This window comes from Phyllobates terribilis, unplaced genomic scaffold, assembly GCF_046119375.1.
Source record: "Phyllobates terribilis strain yellow unplaced genomic scaffold, ASM4611937v1 Scaffold_11__3_contigs__length_659146591, whole genome shotgun sequence".
Taxonomy (NCBI): domain Eukaryota; kingdom Metazoa; phylum Chordata; class Amphibia; order Anura; family Dendrobatidae; genus Phyllobates; species Phyllobates terribilis.
The window spans coordinates 625,441,050-625,465,100 of NW_027362771.1; positions in this window are offsets into that span (position 1 = coordinate 625,441,050).

Below are 24,051 nucleotides of genomic sequence, written 5' to 3' on the forward strand. Positions count from 1 at the left end.
GATGCAGATAAAAAGTATTTTGAATTGCAACCTGCTGGAGGTTAGTATAGAGGGACTAATAGAACAAGTCCCACACACTGCTACAAGCCCAAACATTTATTCAGAGCAAGATGCAGAAAAAAATTATATTGAATTTGCAACCTGCTGGAGGTTAGTATAGATGGACTAATAGAACAAGTCCCACACACTGCTACAAGCCGAAATATTTTTTCAGAGCCAGATGCAGTTAAAAATTATTTTGAATTTGCAACCTGCTGGAGGTTAGTATAGATGGACTAATAGAACAAGTCCCACACACTGCTAGAAGCCGAAGCCCAAATATTTTTTCAGAGCTAGATGCAGATAAAAATTATTTTGAATTTGACACCTGCTGGAGGTTAGTATAGATGGGCTAATAGAACAAGTCCCACACACTGCTACAAGCCGAAGCCCAAATATTTTTTCAGAGCTAGATGCAGATAAAAATTATTTTGAATTTGCAACCTGCTGGAGGTTAGTATAGATGGACTGATAGAACAAGTCCCACACACTGTTCCAAGCCAAAGCCCAAATATTTTTTCAGAGCTAGATGCAGATAAAAATTTATTTGAATTTGCAACCTGCTGGAGGTTAGTATAGATGGACTAATAGAACAAGTCCCACACATTGCTACAAGCCGAAGCGAAAATATTTTTTCAGAGCTTGATGCAGATAAAAAGTATTTTGAATTTGCAACCTGCTGGAGGTTAGTATAGAGGGACTAATAGAACTAGTGCCACACACTGCTACAAGCCCAAACATTTATTCAGAGCAAGATGCAGAAAAAAATTATATTGAATTTGAAACCTGCTGGAGGTTAGTATAGATGGACTAATAGAACAAGTCCCACACACTGCTACAAGCCGAAATATTTTTTCAGAGCCAGATGCAGATAAAAATTATTTTGAATTTGCAACCTGCTGGAGTTTAGTATAGATGGACTAATAGAACAAGTCCCACACACTGCTACAAGCCAAAATATTTTTTCAGAGCTAGATGCAGATAAAAATTATTTTGAATTTGCAACCTGCTGGAGGTTAGTATAGATGGACTAATAGTACAAGTCATACACACTGCTACAAGCCAAAATATTTTTTCAGAGCTAAATGCAGAAAAAAATTATATTGAATTTGCAACCTGTTGGAGGTTAGTATAGATGGACTAATAGAACAAGTCCCACACACTGCTACAAGCCAAAATATTTTTTCAGAGCTAGATGCAGATAAAAATTATTTTGAATTTGCAACCTGCTGGAGGTTAGTATAGATGGACTAATAGATCAAGTCCCACACACTGCTACAAGCCGAAATATTTTTTCAGAGCTAAATGCAGAAAAAAATTATATTGAATTTGCAACCTGCTGGAGGTTAGTATAGATGGACTAATAGAATAAGTCCCACACACTGCTAGAAGTCGAAGCCCAAATATTTTTCAGAGCTAGATGCAGATAAAAATTATTTTGAATTTGCCACCTGCTGGTGGTTAGTATAGATGGGCTAATAGAACAAGTCCCACACACTGCTACAAGCCGAAGCCCAAATATTTTTTCAGAGCTAGATGCAGATAAAAATTATTTTGAATTTGCAACCTGCTGGAGGTTAGTATAGATGGACTGATAGAACAAGTCCCACACACTGCTACAAGCCGAAGGCAAATATTTTTTCAGAGCTAGATGCAGATAAAAATTACTTTGAATTTGCAACCTGCTGGAGGTTAGTATAGATGGACTGATAGAACAAGTCCCACACACTGCTACAAGCCGAAATATTTTTTCAGAGCTAAATGCAGATAAAAATTATTTTAAATTTGCAACCTGGTGGAGGTTATTATAGATGGACTAATAGAATGATGCTATGCCCAAAACGTTTTACTTCACTAGGTGCAGTAAAAAAAATTGTATTCTATACACAGGTGGTGTAGCTACTCCACTGACTAACACACACTGCAAGAGGACAAAAAGTATTTGCTTTGCTAGATTTAGCCAAATGCTGTGAAAAAAACTTGCACAGCACTGGCACAGACCTGCCTGGCAAAAAGTGATAGGAACTGATGTAACCTAGCCCTCAAAAGGACTGCAATTACAATTAGTCTTTACTCCCAACCTATCTATTTAAGAGCACAGACCTGCCTGATAAAAGTAATAGGAACTGATGTAACCTAGCCCTGAAAAGGACTGCAATTACAATTAGTCTTTACTCCCAACCTATCTATTTAAGAGCACAGACCTGCCTGATAAAAGTCGTAGGATATGATGTAACCTAGTCCTTAAAAGGACTGCAATCACAACTATTCCCTACTCCCAAGCTATCTGTAGATTTGTGCGAAAATTGGCTTCAAATTAACAAAGTATAATGCACACAGCAACAGCAGTGCCGTCTAACACGCAGCTGCAGCAGTGAGAAAATGGTGGCGACGGGGAAAATGGCTGGGTCTTATAGGGCAAGGACATGTGACATACACTGCCAATGACACATGCCTTTGCTTGTGTGAAAAAAAGCAGTTCGCTCCGTGTGTGCACTGCTGATAGGCTGACAGATTGCACCTCCCCACTGTAAATGCGGGAAAGAGAAAAAAAAATGGAGCTCTTCATAATTTCTGCAGAGATCCATCCCCTGCCCCTCCCCCCGCCCTGCTGTACACTCAAGCTGCGTGTTAACATTAATTGTCAGCATTAATGAGAAAAAATCCTGTTATGATTTTGGTGCATGATCAGTTATCGAACATAACCTCGAACAGCCGAAATTTTTTAAAATCGTTCGGGCTCGCCAAACGGCTCGAACACCGCCCAAAACAGCTCGAATTTAAGATTGGCGAACAGTTCGAGTCGAACACCGCTCATCTCTACTCAGCATCCCCCAGTTTTACCAGGGAACAGTCCTTTATGCGCAGCTTTGTAGGAGCTAGCCGTACCCCACTGCTGCGGGAGGACCAAATTGAAGCCGTTGTCGGATGGATGGCATCTAACTCAATTAGTTCCATATCCTCTCAGGTCCTGAGCACTGAAGAGCACCCATCTGTCTCTTCACCACCTGCCAAATTGCCCAGTCAGTCAGAGAGCCCTGGACAGGAGCCATCTCTACTTCTGTTCTCTGAATCTCTTGGCTTGGAAAGAGTGGGCCAACCAAGCAGAACTCGAGAATTTGAAGAAGAGGTAGTATGCAGTGATGTGCAACCATTTTGTCTCTCTGAATCTGAAGAGGCGGGTGGGCCAGTGAGTATGGTCAGCAGCACACCTCAGTACGCATCTGATGATGAGACTCAGGTGCCACTTTCTGGTGCGTACTGTGCTGTCGAGATGACCCAGGAGAAGCAGTTGTTTGAAGAGGGTGGTGTAGATGATGAGGTCCTTAACCCATCATGGCGTGAGGGACAGGAAGGTGGTGGGAGCAGCTCTGAGGAAGAGATTCCCCGAACGGCCCAAAAAGGAGGGAGAGGGAGGGGGCAGACTTGGTTGCCTGTAGCCTCGACTTCGACACCAATTAGGAGCATGGCGGGCGCTCCCAAGACTTGCAGTGCCTGGTCCTTTTCTGACACAGTTGCAGATGACATTTGCTTTGTCAAATGCAAGCTGTGTAATCAGAAGGTGAAAAGAGGGAAAAGTGTCAGCAACCTCAATACCACAAATTTGTGGAAACATGTGCGGACCAAGCACGTGGTGGAGTTACAAAAACACACTGAAGACCTAGGCCAACCTACAGGGCCACCTACCACCTCTTCAGCTCATGTTGTAGCTTCTTCCTCCAGCTCACACACAGCTGGTTCGGCTTCCTCACAGGATCGCCATGGAAGAACCTCTGGCACTGTTGTGTAATTCCACCCACAGCACCACGTTCCCTGTCATCCTCACACTCGCAGGCCAGTCTACAGCCATCGTTAGCACAGTCATGGGAGAAAAGGCACCCATACTCGGCAAACCACCCCCGAGCACAGGCTCTGAATCCTGGCATTGCAAAACTACTGGCCCTTGAAATGCTATCATTGAGGCTGGAGGAGACTGACACCTTCCGTAACTTTATGGCATTGGCAGTCCCACAATACAACATGCCCAGCCGCTTTTATTTCAGCAGGCAAGCCGTCCCTGCCCTGCAACAGCATATGGAGGGAAAAATTAAACATGCGCTACAAAATGCCATCAGTAGCAAGGTCCACCTGACCACCGATGCGTGGAGCAGTAAGCATGGACAGGGATGATACCTTTCCCTCACTGCACATTGGGTAAATGTTGTGGAGCCGGGTACAGATCTTGAGAGTGGCGCTGTACGTGTTCTGCCAACTCCAAGGATTGCAGGAATCCAGTCTGTACACATTGACTCCTTCTCATACTCCAGTTCGTCTGAATCAGTGCTGCAGGAGCCATCACGGTCTACTTCCACATCGACCCATGAACGGTTACCTGTTATGATGACCGATATGAGCACAGCCGTGGCCAAACGTCAGCAGGCCGTATTAAAATTAATTTCTTTGGGGAATCAAAGCCACACAGTGCAGGAGCTCTGGAATTCCATCAAGCAGCAGAGCGATGTGTTGTTTGTGCCAGCGAATCTCCAGCCAGGTATGGTAGTGTGTGACAATGGCCGAAATCTTGTGGCAGCTCTGGGCCTAGGCAACCTCACTCACATCCCATGTCTGGCACATGTGCTCAACTTGGTCATGCAGAGTTTTTTTCGGGACTATCCGGATCTTGATGCACTGCTGCACAAGGTCCGCATAGAGTACCCTCACTTGCGCCGCTCCAGCAACGCAAGATCGCGCATTGCAGCTATGCAGCGCCGCTTAAGTCTTCCGGAACATCGCATCATATGTGACCTACCCACCAGGTGGAATTCAACGTTACATATGTTGGAGAGGTTGTGTGAGTAGCAGGCAGCAGTAATGGAGTACCAGCTGCAGCAGGCGCAAACAAGTCGCAGTGTGCGCCGTTCACACTTCACCACCACTGAGTGGGCCTCTACAAAGGACACTTGCCACGTTTTGCGTGCCTTCGATTATTCCACGCGGATGGCGAGTGCAGATGATGCACTAGTCAGCATGACTATCCGCCTTATCTGCCTGCTTGAAAAAAACACTGCAAGCACTAAGGGAGGAGGTTTTGGAAGAGGTGGAGGATGAGGAGTCACAAATGCCATCTGCTTCTGTACAGTCTGCGCAACGTGGTTCCTCACAAAGGCCTAGGCAGGGGACACTTTGTGAGGAGGATGAGGAGGAGTCAATGGAGGAGGAAGACATCTGTCCAGAGGAGGGAGGTACACAATGCTCTAGTAGTCAGTATCTAGAGCGAGGGTGGGGTGATGCAGAGCAGGCAGAGATCACGCCACAAGCAGGAGACAGCGTTTCTTGGCCAGTTTGCAGTCTGCACCACATGGTTGATTTCATGCTGCAGTGCCTGAGAAACGACCGCCGCATCGCCCACATTCTCAACATGGCTGATTATTGGGTGTCCACCCTCCTTGATCCTCGCTACCAGGACAACTTACAAAGCCTCATAACACCGTTGAACCGGGAGCGTAAAATGCGGGAGTACCAAGACGCACTGGTGCTTTCCATCATGTTCTCCATTCCAAATGACAGCAGTGCTGCTAGTGCTTTACAAAGCAGCTCAGTGCGTCGAAGAAGTGGAGGAAGCTCTGCACAAAGAGGGAGCAGAAGCAGCGCCTCAGCACAAGGCATGACCAGTATGGCCCAAGTGTGGCAAAGTTTTGTGTCCCCACTGCCACAAATGTCTTCACCATCACAGACGGCTCCAGTCAGCAGGAGGCAACGTTTCCGTCACATGGTGACAGACTACACGTCTTGCCCTCTCAGTGTAGTCCCAGACGGCTCTTCCCCCTTCAAGTTTTGGGTCTCTAAGCTGGATACATGGCCAGAGCTTAGCCAGTATGCATTGGAGGTGCTGGCTTGCCCTGCTGCTGGTGTATTATCGGAACGCGTCTTTAGTGCCCCAGGTGGTGTACTAACAGACCATCGCATGCGCCTATCCTCCGATAACATTGACCGGCTTACTTTTCTGAAAATGAACAAGGCCTGGATCTCGCATGAATTTACCAGTTCTCTTCTAGAATAAAGAGGTCTCATGTTGTGTTCATGTTTCTACCACCTGAACTGTAATCCCTGAGTAGAGATGAGCGGTGTTCGACTAGAACTGTTCGCCAATCTCAAATTCGAGCTGTTTTGGGTGGTGTTCGAGTTGTTCGATGAACCCAAACTATTTGCAAAAAATTCGGCTGTTCGAGGTTATGTTCGATAACTGTTCGTGCACCAAAAGTGTGTCCTGCATGTCTGGCGCTATTTAGAGCACCAATCATGCAGGGATTGTCTGCCACTCACTGTAATGCCAAAGCCATGGTGGTTGTGGCATTACAGTGGTTGCCCTAATCGATGGGACCAGTGCTCACAGAGAAACATGAAAAGCTGGCAATTCATCATCGGCATACACCGGTACCCGACAATTTAGAATAGAAAGAATAGAGAATCACACATAGATTAGATAGACAGAAACATGTCAGTCACATATATATGAAGTACAGTGACAGTGTTGCTTACTGTACTTGTCATTTAGTGTAAAGGATTTATTTAAAAAAATAATAGTGTTTTCATGCACCGTCTCTTTAAAAAAGCCGGCAGGCATTTTAGCAGCGGTACCCGACAATTTAGAATAGAAGGAATAGAGAATCACACATAGATTAGATAGATAGAAACATGTCAGTCACATATATATGAAGTACAGTGACAGTGTTGATTACTGTACTTGTCATTTAGTGTTAAAATAAAGGATTTACTTAAAAAAAAATTGGCGTGGGGTTCCCCATAATTTTAGGCTCTAGCGGAGGTTAAGCAGACGGCTGGGGCAGATGTTTAAAGCCTGGGAAGGGGGTAATACCCACGGAGCTTCCCAGGCTACTAATATCAGCCCCCAGCTGAATACCTAGCCTTTACTAGCTAATAAAATGGGGGACCCCTCAAAAAAAATGACGTGGGGTCCCCCCTATTTTAACAGCTAGCTAAGGCTAGGCAAACAGCTGGGGGCTGATATTAATAGCCCAGGAAGGGTGCCTTGAATATTGGCCCCCTCCCAGGCTAGAAACACCAGCCGTCAGCCGCCCCAGAAATGGCGCATCCGTAGGATGCGCCAATTCTGGCACTTAGCCTCGCTCTTCCCACTACCCTGTAGCGGTGGCAGTGGGGTAATAGGGCTAGTGTTGATGTCAGCTTATAATGCCAGCTGACATCAAGCCCAGGTTAGTAACCCCATAGTCAAAGTTAAAAAAACCCACAAACACCCAGAATAAAGTCCTTTAATTAAAATAAAGACACAATTCTTTATTGTTCTAAATTAAACCACAATTACAGTCACGCCCATTCCAGCTGAAGCCAACGATCTCCTGCAATAAAAGTAAAATACGGATGCGCCATTTCTGGGGCGACTGACGGCTGGTGTTTCTAGCCTGGGAGGGGGCCAATATTCATGGCACCCTTCCTGGGCTATTAATATCAGCCCCCAGCTGTCTGCCTAGCCTTTGATAGCTATTAAAATAGGGGGGACCCCACGTCATTTTTTTGGGGGTGTCCCCCATTTTAATAGCTAGTAAAGGCTAGGTTTTCAGCTGGGGGCTGATATTAGTAGCCTGGGAAACTCCATGGGTATTACCCCCTTCCCAGGCTTCAAACATCTGCCCCAGCTGTCTGCTTAACCTCCGCTAGAAACTAAAATAACGGGGAACCTGACGCCAATTTTTTTTTTAATAAATCCTTTATTTTAACACTAAATGACAAGTACAGTAACCAACACTATCACTGTACTTATTATATATGTGACTGACATGTTTCTATCTATCTAATCTATGTGTGAAGCTCTATTCTTTCTGTTCTAAATTGTCGGGTACCGCTGCTGAATTGCCGGCTGGCTTTTTTAAAGAGACGATGCATGAAAACACTAATATTTTTTTAATAAATCCTTTACACTAAATGACAAGTACAGTAACCAACACTGTCACTGTGCTTCTTATATATGTGACTGACATGTTTATATCTATCTAATCTATGTGTGATGCTCTATTCCTTCTTGTCTAAATTGTGGGGTCCTGGTGTATGCCGCTGCTGAATTGCCGGCCGGCTTTTTTAAAGAGAGCGTCTTCTGAGCAGTTTGTCAGCTTTTGGACACCTTTGAAGGTGTTTTCTATGTGTTTCTATGTGTTTTTGTTTGCCTGCCATTGGTTTTAACGGTGTTCGACGGTGTTCTAAGGTGTTCGACGAACAGTTCCTCGAACATCCCGGTGTTCGACGAACCGAACCGAACCCGAACACTACGGGGGTGGCTCAACACTATCCCTGAGCTCCAACACCACCAGTTGCTGCTCAGAAGTGCCGTCTGCACAGTCAACGCTTGCTGCCGTGTTATTGGGGTTCAGTAACGTGAGCTGATCCCCTGCTGTGTGTCCAGCAAATTCTCCTGCTCTGTCCACATCCACTCTACTACTAATTTAAAACTTGCTCCAATTACACCTCTGGCTCATCTGTTTTTAGTATTTACCCTGGGCTTCAACACCGCTAGTTGCTGCTCAGAAGTGCCGTCTGCACAGTCAACGCTTGCTGCCGTGTTATTGGGGTTCATTAACATCAGCTGATCCCCTGCTGTGTGTCCAGCAAATTCTCCTGCTCTGTCCACATTCTCACTACTACTACAGATTTAAAACTTGCTCCAATTACACCTCTTGCTCCTCTCTGTTTTCAGTGTTATCCCTGAGCTCCAACACCGCCAGTTGCTGCTCAGAAGTGCCGTCTGCACAGTCAACACATGCTGCCGTGTTATTGGGGTTCAGTAACGTCAGCTGATCCCCAGCTATGTGTCCGGCAAATTCTCCTGCTCTGTCCACATTCTCACTACTACAGATTTTAAAGTTGCTCCAATTAGACCTCTGGCTCCTCTGTTTTCAGTATTATCCCTGAGCTCCAACACCGCTGGTTGGCGCTCAGAAGTGCCGTCTGCAAAGTCAACACTTGCTGCCGTGTTATTGGGGTTCAGTAACATCAGCTGATCCCCAGCTGTATGTCCGGCAAATTCTCCTGCTCTGTCCACATCCACTGTACTACAGATTTAAAACTTGCTCCAATTACACCTCTGGCTCCTCTGTTTTTAGTATATACCCTGGGCTCCAACACCGCCAGTTGCCGCTCAGAAGTGCCGTCTGCACAGTCAACGCTTGATGCCGTGTTATTGGGGTTCAGTAATGTCAGCTGATCCCCTGCTGTGTGTCTGGCAAATTCTCCTGCTCTGTCCACATTCTCACTACTACTACAGATTTAAAACTTGCTCCAATTACACCTCTGGCTCCTCTCTGTTTTCAGTGTTATCCCTTAACTCCAACACCGCCAGTTGCTGCTCAGAAGTTCGGTCTGCACAGTCAACACTTGCTGCCATGTTATTGGGGTTCAGTAACGTCAGCTGATCCCCAGCTGTGTGTCCGGCAAATTCTCCTGCTCTGTCCACATTCTCACTACTACAGATTTTAAAGTTGCTCCAAATAGACCTCTGGCTCCTCTGTTTTCGGTATTATCCCTGAGCTCCAACACCGCCAGTTGGCGCTCAGAAGTGCCGTCTGCACAGTCAACACTTGCTGCCGTGTTATTGGGGTTCAGTTATGTCAGCTGATCCCCTGCTGTGTGTCCGGCAAATTCTCCTGCTCTGTCCACATCCACTGTAATACAGATTTAAAACTTGCTCCAATTACACCTCTGGATCCTCTGTTTTCAGTATTTACCCTAGGCTCCAACACCGCTAGTTGCCACTCAGAAGTGCTGTCTGCACAGTCAACACTTGCTGCCGTGTTATTGGGGTTCATTAACGTCAGCAGTTCCCCTGCTGAGTGTCCGGCAAATTCTCCTGCTCTGTCCACATTCCCACTACTACTACAGATTTAAAACTTGCTCCAATTACACCTCTGGCACCCCTGTTTTTAGTATTTACCCTGGGCTCCAACACCACCAGTTGCCGCTCAGAAGTGCCGTCTGCACAGTCAACGCTTGCTGCCGTGTTATTGTGGTTCAGTAAAGTCAGCTTATCCTCTGCTGTGTGTCCGGCAATTTCTCCTGCTCTGTCAACATTCACACTACTACTGATTTTAAACTTGCTCCAATTTGGCCTCTAGCTCCTCTCTTTTTTCAGTATTTACCCAGGGCTCCAACACCGCCAGTTGCTGCTCAGAAGTGCGGTCTGCACAGTCAACGCTTGCTCCAGTGTTATTGGGGTTCATTAACGTCAGCTGATCCCCTGCTGTGTGTCCGGGCATTTCTCCTGCTCTGTCTACATTCACACTACTACTGATTTTAAACTTGCTCCAATTAGGCCTCTGGCTCCACTCTGTTTTTAGTATTTAGCCTGGGTTACAGCACCACCAGCTGTTTCCCAGCAGTGTCTTTGGCACGGGTACTCCCTCCTGCCCAGCCTGGTTCCAGCAAGCCAGCTGTTTCCGGGTAGTGTCAACGTCACTTTGCCTCCAATGCGTTGTCCTGTCATATTGCGGTCGGGTTAGCCGACTCTATGGTGCCTGCAGTTTAGGTGACTCCTATGTGGACTGCGGGATCTGGCAATGAAGGCTGGTTCCATAGTGCCAATAGGACTAGCACCCCCTGTAGGACTGTGGGTTTCATTAACTGCAGCCGGCTATCGGCCTTGCAACTTTTTTTTTCATTGGTACCTTCTGCTACCCATCTGGGCTCCAGTACCGTCAGCTGGTTCTCGGCAGTGCTTTTGGCTTAGGTGCCTCCTTCTCGGTATCCAAGTTCCATCAACGTCTGCTGGTCCTTGGTAGTGCTTTCTGGCACAGGTACCTCCTGCTTAGTAACCGAGTTCCAGTACCGTCAGCTGGTCCTCGGTAGTTCCATTGGCTCTTGTACCTTCTGCTACCCATCCGGGTTCCAGTACCGTCAGCTGGTTCTCGGCATGGTCATTGGCATGGGTACTCCCTCCTGCCCAGCCTGGTTCCAGCACGCCAGCTGTTTCCGGGTAGTGTCAACGTCACTTTGCCTCCAATACGTTGTCCTCTCGTGTTGTGGTCGGGTTAGCCGACTCTATGGTGCCTGCAGTTTAGTTGACTCCTATGTGGGCTGCGGGATGTGGCAATGAAGGCTAGTTTTATAGTGCCAATAGGACAAGCACCCCCTGTAGGACTGTGGGTTTCGGTAACTGAGGCCGGCTCGCGGCCTTGCAACTTTTTTTTTCATTGGTACCTTCTGCTACCCATCCGAGATCCAGTACCGTCAGCTGGTTCTCAGCAGTGCCTATGGCTTAGGTGCCTCCTTCTCGGTATCAAAGTTCCACCAATGTCTGCTGGTCCTTGGTAGTGCTTTCTGGCACAGCTACCTCCTGCTTAGTAACCGAGTACATGTACCATCAGCTGGTACTCGGTAGTTCCAATGGCTTTTGTACCTTCTGCTACCCATCCGGGTTCCAGTACCGTCAGCTGGTTCTCGGCAGTTCCTCAGCCTTCTTGTACCTTCTGCTACATTTCCAAGTTCAAGCATTTTGAAATTGTTCTTTTTAATCACTCTGGATCTCCCTGACGACGACCCTGAAGACAAGGACCCTGAAGACCACCCCGAAGAAGATGAGGACCCCGAAGACAACGACACTGTAGACGAGGACCCTGAAGACCACCCCGAAGAAGACGAGGACCCCGAAGACGACGACCCCAAAGACAAGGACCCTGAAGACAATGACCCTGAAGACCACCCCCAAGAAGACGAGGACCCCGAAGATGACGACCCTGAAGACGAGGACCCTGAAGACCACCCTGAATAAGACCAGGACCCCGAAGATGACGACCCTGAAGACGAGGACCCTGAAGACCACCCTGAAGAAGACGAGGACCTCGAAGACGACGACCCTGAAGACGACGACCCTGAAGACCACCCCGAAGAAGACGAGGACTCCGAAGACGATGACCTTGAAGACCACCCCGAAGAAGACGAGGACCCCGAAGACGACAACCCTGAAGACGAGGACCCTGAAGACCACCCTGAAGAAGACGAGGACCCCGAAGACGATGACCATGAAGACGACGACCCTGAAGACCACCCCGAAGAAGACGAGGACTCCGAAGACGATGACCCTGAAGACGACGACCCTGAAAACCACCCCAAAGAAGACGAGGACCCCGAACACGACGACCCTGAAGACGAGGACCCTGAAGACCACCCGGAAGAAGACGAGGAACCCAAAGACGACGACCCTTAAGACGACGGCCCTGAAGACGAGGACCCTGAAGACCACCCTGAAAAAGACGAGGACCCCAAAGACGACGACCCTGAAGACGAGGACCCTGAAGACCATCCGGAAGAAGACGAGGAACCCAAAGACGACGACCCTTAAGACGACGGCCCTGAAGACGAGGACCCTGAAGACCACCCTGAAAAAGATGAGGACCTCGAAGATGACGACCCTGAAGACGAGGACTCAGAAGACCACCCCGAAGAAGACGAGGACCCCGAAGACAATGACCCTGAAAACGACGACCCTGAAGGCCACGCCGAAGAAGATGAGGACCCCGAACACGATGACCCTGAAGACGAGGACCCTGAAGACCACCTGGAAGAAGACGAGGACCCCGAAGACGACGACCCTGATGACGACGACCCTGAAGACCACCCCAAAGAAGACGAGGACCCCGAAGATGACAACCCTGAAGACGACGACCCTGAAGACCACCCCGAAGAAGACGACGACCCCGAAGACGACGACCCTGAAGGCGATGACCCTGAAGACCACCCCGAAGAAGACCAAGAAGATGTCCCTGAAGAAGATGACCAAGAGGACAAAGAACAAGAAGATAACCACCAAGATACAGAAGAACAAGAGACAGAAAACCAAGATGCAGAAGAACAAGAAGCTGCAGAACAACATTAAGCATAAGACTAAAAATCAGAGCAAAAGATATTATCTAAATTATAAGCATAAGAAGACTAAGCAGTGTATGGGGGTGAGTCCGTTCCTCTTCGTGGTGTCCCTGGAAAAGACCTGCTGCTGCAGGCCAAACTGAACACGGACAAATCCTGTTGTAAATCTTTTGTGACAGGCAGAACAAAAGTTGTAATCTTCAAACTTTTATAGATAACAACTACAGGAATGCCTTTCACAAATAAGAATATGATGAAGAAGAAGAATATGAAGAAGATGAAGAAGTAGAACATGAAGAATAATAGTTGAATAAGAAGAATATGGAGAATGTAAAAAAAAAGAATAATACGAAGAAGGTGAAGAAGAAGAAAATGAAGAAGAAGTTGATGAAAAAGATGCTGATGCTGAGGATGATGAAGGAGAAAGTGTGGGAGAAGTAAAAAAGAAGGTGAAGAGCATGGAAGTAGTGAAACATAAATATCTGACAAAATATAAAAAAGCTTAACATAGTCAATATTTTTGTAACTCAGAACGTCTTAAAAAAATATTAATTCCAGCTATTCCATTTGATTGGGCTAAACCTCTATGCCTTTATTGTCTCCCCCACCTCCCCCAATACATTCTACATTATTCTTAGTTGTTTTCCTTCATGTAGAATTAACCTACAAGGAAAGAAAGGGTTTATTTTCATTCCGATATTTGTGTCCCATTGACTTGCATTGGTTTCCGGTATCGGAATCGGCGATATCCGATATTTTTTGGGTATCGGTCCGATCCAATCCGATCCGATATTTCTCGATATCGGAAGGTATCGCTCAACACTACTCACAATATATTTGCTACAGAATACATTCATGTGTGAAGGGGAGTGGTCTGTGCTCATCTTGATCCTCTGAATAAGGCTGAGACAGATGCTGGATATTCAGGGCAGAATAAACAAGGAGGTCATTAATTATAGTGGGAAAGTGGGGGGAAGAGCAGTGGGTAGTTGAAGAACATATCAAGTGAATGCAAGAGCAGAGGTAGAGAGAATCACAGGATGGAAAAGCTGGGTGACATAACTGTAGGAGGAATGAATAAATAGACATGCTGATTAGAGTGCAATGGTGGCAGATGACAAGGTACAGCCTGTATGCATTATATTAAATTCTGGTATAATTCATATTTCACTTAAGCAATGAGACACTTAAGGCGATGGGCGCTGATCTTATAAATTTCATAAATGCACCCAACGGGAGGATGCAGGCACAAGATTATCCATGAGTAAGATCTGTATAACTGTAAATGAGCCCTTTGCAATCCAACAGTTCATCATACTACATCCCTTTATGTGTCCATGACAGAAGCTACAGTAACTGCATCTTTGGAGGTGGGAATGGGCTGTAGAGCTTCACAAGTTGCATCTGCGACGTCAGCCCATGAGAGACAACCTTTATACACCTCTATACTGTTCCCCTATCATTATATGTTAATTTGTCTTTTTCGTCCAATTTGAAATGATTCTGACAGTATGATATTTTGTATCGGAGTCTCTATACATCGGCCATTCTTACCCAAGATTAGATTGTTTTTGACTTGCATATAAACCCTCATGAAAACGAATTCTCAATATTTTAGTTATTGTAACATATTTCTGTTCCTGACTTTTAATCAAGGCTCTATTTTTTTATTTCTGAAATAACAATGATATAATAATTTCTGAGGGAGAATTACAGTTCTCTGTTCATTGCTCTCTGTTTAGCATACACAGATGTGAATTGTATCAGTTAATTAAATTAATTCTCATCCCCCGATAACCAACAGCACTATATAAAAAGCTCAGAGAACCCAATACAAAACATTTCTCATAAATGCTGCACAAGTCCTCCTGCTCAAGTCCAGGCAGACACTTCTATAGCTGGGTTTGGAGCTTTTTGAGACTGAAGGGACAATTTTTCTTGTTCTCTAAAAACTTTTAATCCCCCATCAACAGAATTTGAGGCGAGACATCATAAGATATCAGCATTTATGCTGTAATCTATTTTCATGGTAAGTAATTAGTATAAATGTGAAGATCTGAGAATGGGGGTTTTAATAATCATCTAGGCAGTTTAATGATGCAACAATATTTTATTCCTCACATTCATGGTAATACAGCAATTCCAGGTAAATGTCCCAAATACAATTGTCTCAGTCCGCAAGATCCCCTTCCTGGGATGGTAGTTCCACAGGCTTTGTGCCAGTACAGTCAGTAGTCACAGTCCCCGATCCTTCTGATGACAGGTAAAACGATGGAAGCACAGGTATCCTTTAAGAAAGTTTAAATCGAAATGACAGATCCCACAACTGTAGCATGTTTATCCAGTCCAGTCTGTAACCGATCTCCAACACTCCATATGCCATGCATCCAATCATCCTTCCAGGTTCTCAGTCTCAGCCCTATTCCTTTGATGTCATTCCACACAACTCCCCACTAAACATTGTCTTCTTTTTTCCTTCACTAAGATCAGCCCCCTGAATTGGCAGACTTGCTCTCACCCTTCCCTCCAAAGCTAAGTGTGTATTAGTGGAGGTATTTTTCTCAGGTCAAGTGCATCACCTGGGTCTGCATGTCAGACTCTCTGTGGTGACAGCTGCACCAGATTTTCTTTCATCACTCACACAATGGGCCTAGACGCTGTTTTATCAATGGTTTAAGGCTCCTGAGATACTGATGAGATTACTGGAATGCTGGACACTTTACAGGTAAAATTAGTATACATTAGTGATGAGCGAGTATGTTCTGTTAATCCTTTTGCCGAGTATGTTCAGACGAGCACCGAGTAGTTACAGCTGCTCGGTGATATGTTTGAATCACTCCTGTGTGCATGATTTGCGATGGTTTGACAGCTTTAATACATGTGAGGAATGTGTAAGAAGCAGACATTCCTCACATGTATTAAACTTGCCAAACCGTCGCAAATCATGCACACTGGAGTGATTCAAACATATCACCGAGCAGCTGTAAATACTTGGTGCTCGCCCAAGTATACTCGGCAAAAGGGTTAACAAAACATACTCGCTCATCACTAGTATACATACTGACGACAAGCAGAAAATTATTAACACTCTGCAAGCAAATTTCTAATAAAACATAATAATAATATCGATGGAAATGGAGCTCCGTGCTGAAAAAGTCTCATAGTCTTTAGAAAATTTAAAATAAAACACAATACTAATAACGACAGAAACAGAGCTCCATGATGGAAAAGTCTCATAGTCTTTAGTAAGTGGGAAGTTCTGCACAATAAATATTACATTGCCGTCATAATAATGGATCAAGATAGGTTAAAAAAAACTAGAGCAAAAAATGGAGTATTGGTCATGTAGCAACAAAACATATTGAGATTACTGTCAGCAGATTCCCCTGGTGTCAACAGGACCAGAAGACAATCTAGTAGAATCTACTATTTGTAAGAACAGATTCACTGATCGTGTGTTTGATGTTTAGTTGAATAAAGTTCCGGTTGAATTGTTGGATTGTAACGTGTCATACTGGTAGAAAATCAGTGTTGTGTTGTAGATCTCCGTAATATAACACTGGTCGCTAAGCATTTCTATTATCCTGAGAATCATAATACTAGACACCTCTACAGCAATCCATTAACACATCAGATGCTTTGTTTCGACACTTTCTTTTATGTGTGCATGGGTTTATTAATTAGCATAAACATTTACCGGTATATGATAAGTCCCCTAGAATTGCACAATTCTGACTTTTTACTAAATTGTAAGAATTGTTTTTGGGAGAAGAAACCATTCTAAAATAATAGACAGAAAATGTGAATATTCCTTATATCCCCAATTCTAAGAACACTTTGCAAGAGGTGGAAGGTGGAAGGTGACGGAGTCATCTATCACACTTGTTACTGTACAATTTGACTGTATGTGATCTTCAAATTTGTTTATTTTCTTAGTTTTCTTTTGGTCTATTAATGGATGTACAATTTCCAGCTTTTGAGTACACGAGCTAATAGAGCAGTTCCAAGCATTGGTTCTAACTTCATGAAGTCCATATAGTGGATATGGAAATGTTATAGTTCTGCTGAGATATTCTTTCACCTGTCATTTTAGGAGAAGTTGTAGCAGAATGTGTGTTATATCTCTAGCTCCTCCTCATAATCCCCTTGCCTTTCCATTGAACTTCATGAGCACCAACTGTAGCTGTACAGACTTCTTCATAATGCCTGCAATTATAACATTACATGGTCTAGTGCAGACAACCAGGTGGGCTATCACAGGCAGTTTAAATATGGGAGCCACCTAATCTAATTTTGTGTGCTCAAGCAGAGTAAAATTTGGAATGCTAGTCCAAATAATATATCAGGAAGTGGGGTAATTATATAATCACTCAATGAGACTGAATTGTTTAATCTGTGATATTGTTAAGGGAGGGCAATAACCCTTCACGGTTGACCAAGTGAGTGTCAAATTATTATGTTGATTGCGCAATCCACAGAAAACCAAATGGAGGCAATGCTCTGTATGGGAGGATTTAAAGAATCTCTGATCTCATATATTTTGCTTAGCATTTCATTGTTTTGAGTTTATTAATATCTAATCATCTACAGCCATACTACAGGCTTGTGCCAATGTTAGTGCAATTATTACGGAAACACATATATGGTCATATTATCGTTAGTTCAAAGCACGATGGAAATTTACAAGGTCAATCCTGGCCTAGACTAGTTAGATAACAGGAGCGGGGTGTCTGACAAAATGTTCCTGTGAGAAAAGGTTAGCGTGGGAAAGTTGCATGGGAAGAGAAATAAAGAATGTATGTTATGCAAGGAGTGATAATAACATGATTTTAAAGCAAGCAGACAAAATGGAGTTGCTCTAGCATGGGTATCAATATGTCCTTTACACTTGGATAGCATGAATATTTATATGTACTTTACATTCCCCCCTAAAAATTATGTTATTATCAGCAATAGAGGTGCTATCTCAGGATCATGCTTTGAGCCTGAGGGACCTTGGTCTTCATCCAATTAGTGCCCTTGTTACCAATTGAGGCTGTCGCGGCATGTCCAATCCCCCCTTGTTTTTTGACATAATCATAAAGCTCAGATCTTCAGATGTGAGGTTGGTCGGGGCGTGCGGGTAAAGGTCATCATTCCCTTGTCGTTCAGGTCCTCAATGCTGGGTAAATCTGGGAGGTCCGTGTATAATAGCACTGGATGTTGGTTAACAGCGTTCTCCTTGCTCTCCAATGACTGGCAGGTTTTCCTCATGCACAATGGGATACAATAAAAGACTAGTTTTAGTAAGACATATATTAACAAGATGCAAGCAGAAATATGCAACACTCCTTGTAATATTCCAGCAATCCATCCACCAATCCCTTTAAACCAATTAGCAGGATTTAAAAAGGAGAACGTATCAGACCACCAACTGTCTTTGGTCAATTCATTATGTTTGTTATATTCTTCCCTGAGTTTCCTAATGCTTTCCATTTTAGTCTTTAACTGTATGGTAGAGTCGGGGTCAATATAGTGACAACAGGCTGAGCCTATAACTTGACGCATCCCTCCTTGAGCTGCTGTCAAATAGTCCAGCACTATAGTATGTTGATTGGCTACTATAATAAGTTGATTCTGCACCGCAACAGTAGTATTAATTACTTCCAATACACTCCAAATCTGGTCATTTAAGTAATCAGTGACTTCCACTAATTTGTCCCACATTTGTGTAACCATAGGGTAGAGGAAGACGGTACTGGCTATCTTATTAGGTATACTCATTTGTACTAAATGAGGTCTGCCTGATGGGCGTGGAGTGTTGTCCTTAGCTCGTTTATAGATGGTATGGAGAGGGATGGCTCTCATATCTACTTTACTATGGGGAATAAGATAAGTGGCTGGAGTTAGCAGGGCCAACGTACAAGTCCCCCCTACTCCGACAGGGAGCCATTTATACGCATTATTCCCACAGACCCAATATGTGGCTAATGGCAGATCCCATTAGTGCTGTAATACTAATTTATGTACCAAATCGATAAAAACGGTGTTATTTGATAACATACACCATGAAGACATTTGTCCCAGGGGCTGCAATATCCAACATCCGGATTGCAACATGTTGGATCGCTAGACTTATATTCAGAAAATTCATGTTTTACTGCTGTTGGGGTCGCCAAGAGCACTTGGTATGGTCCGTCATACAGTGGTTCTAGTCCGTGTTTCCAAACATGCCTCTTCACATACACATAATCTCCAGGCTTGAGGGTATGACCACCTTCTGCATCAGCTGGATCAGGAATAGAAGATGATACTAACGCATGCGTGTTAGTTAAGGCTTTGGCAAGCTGAATCACATATTGCACAACATGATGTGTTTATTCTGATAATTGTTGTGGGGTAAATCAATCTATGGCTGGTTGTGACCAAAATAGTATCTCATAGGGTGACAGTTTGTGTTTCCCTATGGGGCGTGGTGAGTATGTAATATAGTGCAATGGGAAGGAGCTTAGGCCACTGGGCCGTAGTCTCCTGCATCATTTTGGTTAATTGCCTTTTCAGTGTGCCATTCAATCTATCCACCTTGCCACTTGACTGTGGATGGTAAGGAGTATGTAACGTCACTGTTGATTCGATCATGGTAAGTATTTCTTCATATACACATGAGGAAAAGGCTGGTCCTTGATCACTTTTGATAACTTCTGGGACTACATACCGGCAAACAACTTCAGAGACCAGCTTCTTGGCGGTAGTAAGGTTGCAGACTCTAGCAATGTATCTTCAGTTGTGACAGCATATCCAGTATGAAACCTGCCAGAGGTGTCAACATATCTGGATTAGTATTGAGCGAGCATGCTCGACACTGCTCGGTACTCGCCCGAGCATCACGCTACTCGGGATGTTCGGCGAGCACCGAGCATTTCCTGGTTACTCGGGCGGGAGCTCGGGTCTCCACCCTGCTTGTTTGGGCTCTTTACATAGCCAATGAACATGCAGGGATGGCCAGCCAGCCACTGTAATGCCGCAGCCATGTTGTTTGTGGGCATTACAGTGATTGGCTGGCCGCACAGCGCCACCTCGAGAATTTAAAACCGGGCGCCGCCATCATGGACACAGTCGCTCCGGATCAGACAGTGTAGGGACAGCGCTGCTAATTTAGGGAGAGATATATCCTGCGAAATAGTTAGTGTAGGGTGTGTAAAGGCTACCAGATCAAACAAACAGTCATTCTCAGGACTATTATCCATTCCAGATATCAGGCAGGCAGACAGGCAGGCTGTATAGGAGACGCAGTGGTTATACCAGCAAACGCTGCATTACAGTCCTGTGTGCTCCTGTTGCTGAAATTGCTAGACTTAGCTCCTGGTCTCGGGGGCCAGGAAAAATCCTTTCTTTTTCATCTAAATCCTCTTTTTTTTTTCCTCCTTCACATTGTACAAATTCCCGTCTGATTAACCTTTAGGTCCCCCCCCACCAAGAAAAAAAAGTGTGTCTCTGATTTTTCAGACACAAATATATCTGCTGAAAATAGTCTGGTGTAGGCTAGAGAAATAGAAGTGTGGTTTTGCAGTTCCACGGTTCAAGCCTCTGTATTATCCACTATTGGGCCATTTGTATCTAAAAAAAACAGTTTGAGTGTGTCGCTCACTGTTCAGCCGCAAATATATATTTTTAAAAAAGTCTGATATACACCTGTAAATTATAATTGTGATTTTGCTGTTCCACGGTAAAAAATATGTATTATCCTGCTTTTGTCATTTTTTGCTGAAAAAAAAAAAATAATAGTGTCTCCTGATTGTTCAGACACAAATATATCTGTTGAAAATAATCTGGTGTAGGCCCGAGAAATACAAGTGTGGTTTTGCACTTCCACGGGTCAAATCTCTGTATTATCCTGATTTTTTGCATTTTTTGCCGTAAAGAAAAACAGTAGTGTCTCCTGATTGTTCAGACACAAAAATATCTGTTGAAAATAGTCTTGTGTAGGCCCGAGAAATACAAGTGTGGTTTTGCAGTTCCACGGGTAAAAACTCTGTATTATCCTGCTTTTCTGCATTTTTTGCCATAAAGAAATACAGTAGTGTCTCCTGATTTTTCAGACACAAATATATCTGTTGAAAATAGTCTTGTGTAGGCCCGAGAAATACAAGTGTGGTTTTGCAGTTCCACGGGTCAAATCTCTGTATTATCCTGCTTTTCTGCATTTTTTGCCATAAAGAAATACAGTAGTGTCTCCTGATTTTTCAGACACAAATATATCTGTTGAAAATAGTCTGGTGTAGGCCCGAGAAATACAAGTGTGGTTTTGCAGTTCCACGGGTCAAATCTCTGTAATATCCTGCTTTTTTGCATTTTTTGCTGTATAGAAAAACAGTAGTGTCTCCTGATTGTTCAGACACAAATATATCTGTTGAAAATAGTCTGGTGTAGGCCTGAGAAATACAAGTGTGGTTTTGCAGTTACACGGGTCAAATCTCTGTATCATCCTGCGTTTTTGCATTTTTTGCCGTAAAGAAAAACAGTAGTGTCTCCTGATTGTTCAGACACAAATATATCTGTTGAAAATAGTCTGGTGTAGGCCCGAGAAATACAAGTGTGGTTTTGCAGTTCCACGGGTCAAATCTCTGTATTATCCTGCTTTTTTGCATTTTTTGCCGTAAAGAAAACTGTAGAGTCTCCTGATTGTTCAGACACAAATATATCTGTTGAAAATAGTCTGGTGTAGGCCCGAGAAATACAAGTGTAGTTTTCCAGTTCCATGGGTCAAATCTCTGTATTATCCTGCTTTTTTGCATTTTTTGCTGTATAGAAAAACAGTAGTGTCTCCTGATTGTTCAGACACAAATATATCTGTTGAAAATAGTCTGGTGTAGGCACGAGAAATACAAGTGTGGTTTTGCAGTTCCACGGGTCAAATCTCTGTATTATCCTGCTTTTTGCATTTTTTGCCGTAAAGAAAAACAGTAGTGTCTCCTGATTGTTCAGACATGAATATATCTGTTGAAAATAGTCTGGTGTAGGCCTGAGAAATACAAGTTTGGTTTTGCAGTTCCACGGGTCAAATCTCTGTATTATCCTGCTTTTTTGCATTTTTTGCCGTAAAGAAAACAGTAGGGTCTCCAAATTGTTCACACACAAATATATCGGGTGAAAATAGTCTGGTGTAGGCCCGAGAAATACAAGTGTAGTTTTGCAGTTCCACGGGTCAAATCTCTGTATTATCCTGTTTTTTTGCATTTTTTGCCATAAAGAAAAACAGTAGTGTTTCCTGATTATTCAGACACCATATATCTGTTAAAAATAGTCTGGTGTAGGCCCAAGAAATACAAGTGTAGTTTTGCAGTTTCACGGGTGAAACCTATGTATTATCTTGCTTTTTTGCATTTTTTGCTGTAAAGAAAAACAGTAGTGACTCCAGATTGTTCAGACACAAATATATCTGTTGAAAATAGTCTGGTGTAGGCCCAAGAAATACAAGTGTGGTTTTGCAGTTCCATGGGTCAAATCTCTGTATTATCCTGCTTTTTTGCATTTTTTGCCGTAAAGAAAAACAGTAGTGTCTCCTGATTGTTCAGACACAAATACATCTGTTGAAAATAGTCTGGTGTAGGCCCGAGAAATACAAGTGTGGTTTACCAGTTCCACGGGTCAAATCTCTGTATTATCCTGCTTTTTTGCGTTTTTTTGCTGTATAGAAAAACAGTAGTGTCTCCTGATTGTTCAGAAACATATATATATGTTGAAAATAGTTTGGTGTAAGCCCGAGAAATACAAGTGTGGTTTTGCAGTTCCACGGGTCAAATCTCTGTATTATCCTGCTTTTTGCATTTTTTGCCGTAAAGAAAAACAGTAGTGTCTCCTGATTGTTCAGACATGAATATATCTGTTGAAAATAGTCTGGTGTAGGCCTGAGAAATACAAGTTTGGTTTCGCAGTTCCACGGGTCAAATCTCTGTATTATCCTGCTTTTTTGTATTTTTTGCCGTAAAGAAAACAGTAGTGTCTCCAAATTGTTCAGACACAAATATATCGGCTGAAAATAGTCTGGTGTAGGCCCGAGAAATACAAGTGTAGTTTTGCAATTCCATGGGTCACATCTCTGTATTATCCTGTTTTTTTTGCATTTTTTGCCATAAAGAAAAACAGTAGTGTCTTCTGATTATTCAGACACCATATATCTGTTAAAAATAGTCTGGTGTAGGCCCAAGAAATACAAGTGTGGTTTTGCAGTTTCACGGGTGAAACCTATGTATTATCTTGCTTTTTTGCATTTTTTGCTGTAAAGAAATACAGTAGTGTCTCCAGATTGTTCAGACACAAATATATCTTTTGAAAATAGTCTGGTGTAGGCCCAAGAAAAACAAGTGTGGTTTTGCAGTTCCACGGGTCAAATCTCTGTATTATCCTGCTTTTTTGCATTTTTTGCCGTAAAGAAAACAGTAGTGTCTCCTGATTGTTCACACACAAATACATCTGTTGAAAATAGTCTGTTGTAGGCCCGAGAAATACAAGTGTGGTTTAGCAGTTCCACGGGTCAAATCTCTGTATTATCCTGCTTTTTTGCGTTTTTTTGCTGTATAGAAAAACAGTAGTGTCTCCTGATTGTTCAGACACAAATATATCTGTTGAAAATAGTCTGGTGTAGGCCCGAGAAATACAAGTGTGGTTTTGCAGTTCCACGGGTCAAATCTCTGTATTATCCTGCTTTTTGCATTTTTTGCCGTAAAGAAATACAGTAGTGTCTCCTGATTTTTCAGACACAAATATATCTGTTGAAAATAGTCTGGTGTAGGCCCGAGAAATACAAGTGTGGTTTTGCAGTTCCACGGGTCAAATCTCTGTAATATCCTGCTTTTTTGCATTTTTTGCTGTATAGAAAAACAGTAGTGTCTCCTGATTGTTCAGACACAAATATATCTGTTGAAAATAGTCTGGTGTAGGCCTGAGAAATACAAGTGTGGTTTTGCAGTTACACGGGTCAAATCTCTGTATCATCCTGCGTTTTTGCATTTTTTGCCGTAAAGAAAAACAGTAGTGTCTCCTGATTGTTCAGACACAAATATATCTGTTGAAAATAGTCTGGTGTAGGCCCGAGAAATACAAGTGTGGTTTTGCAGTTCCACGGGTCAAATCTCTGTATTATCCTGCTTTTTTGCATTTTTTGCC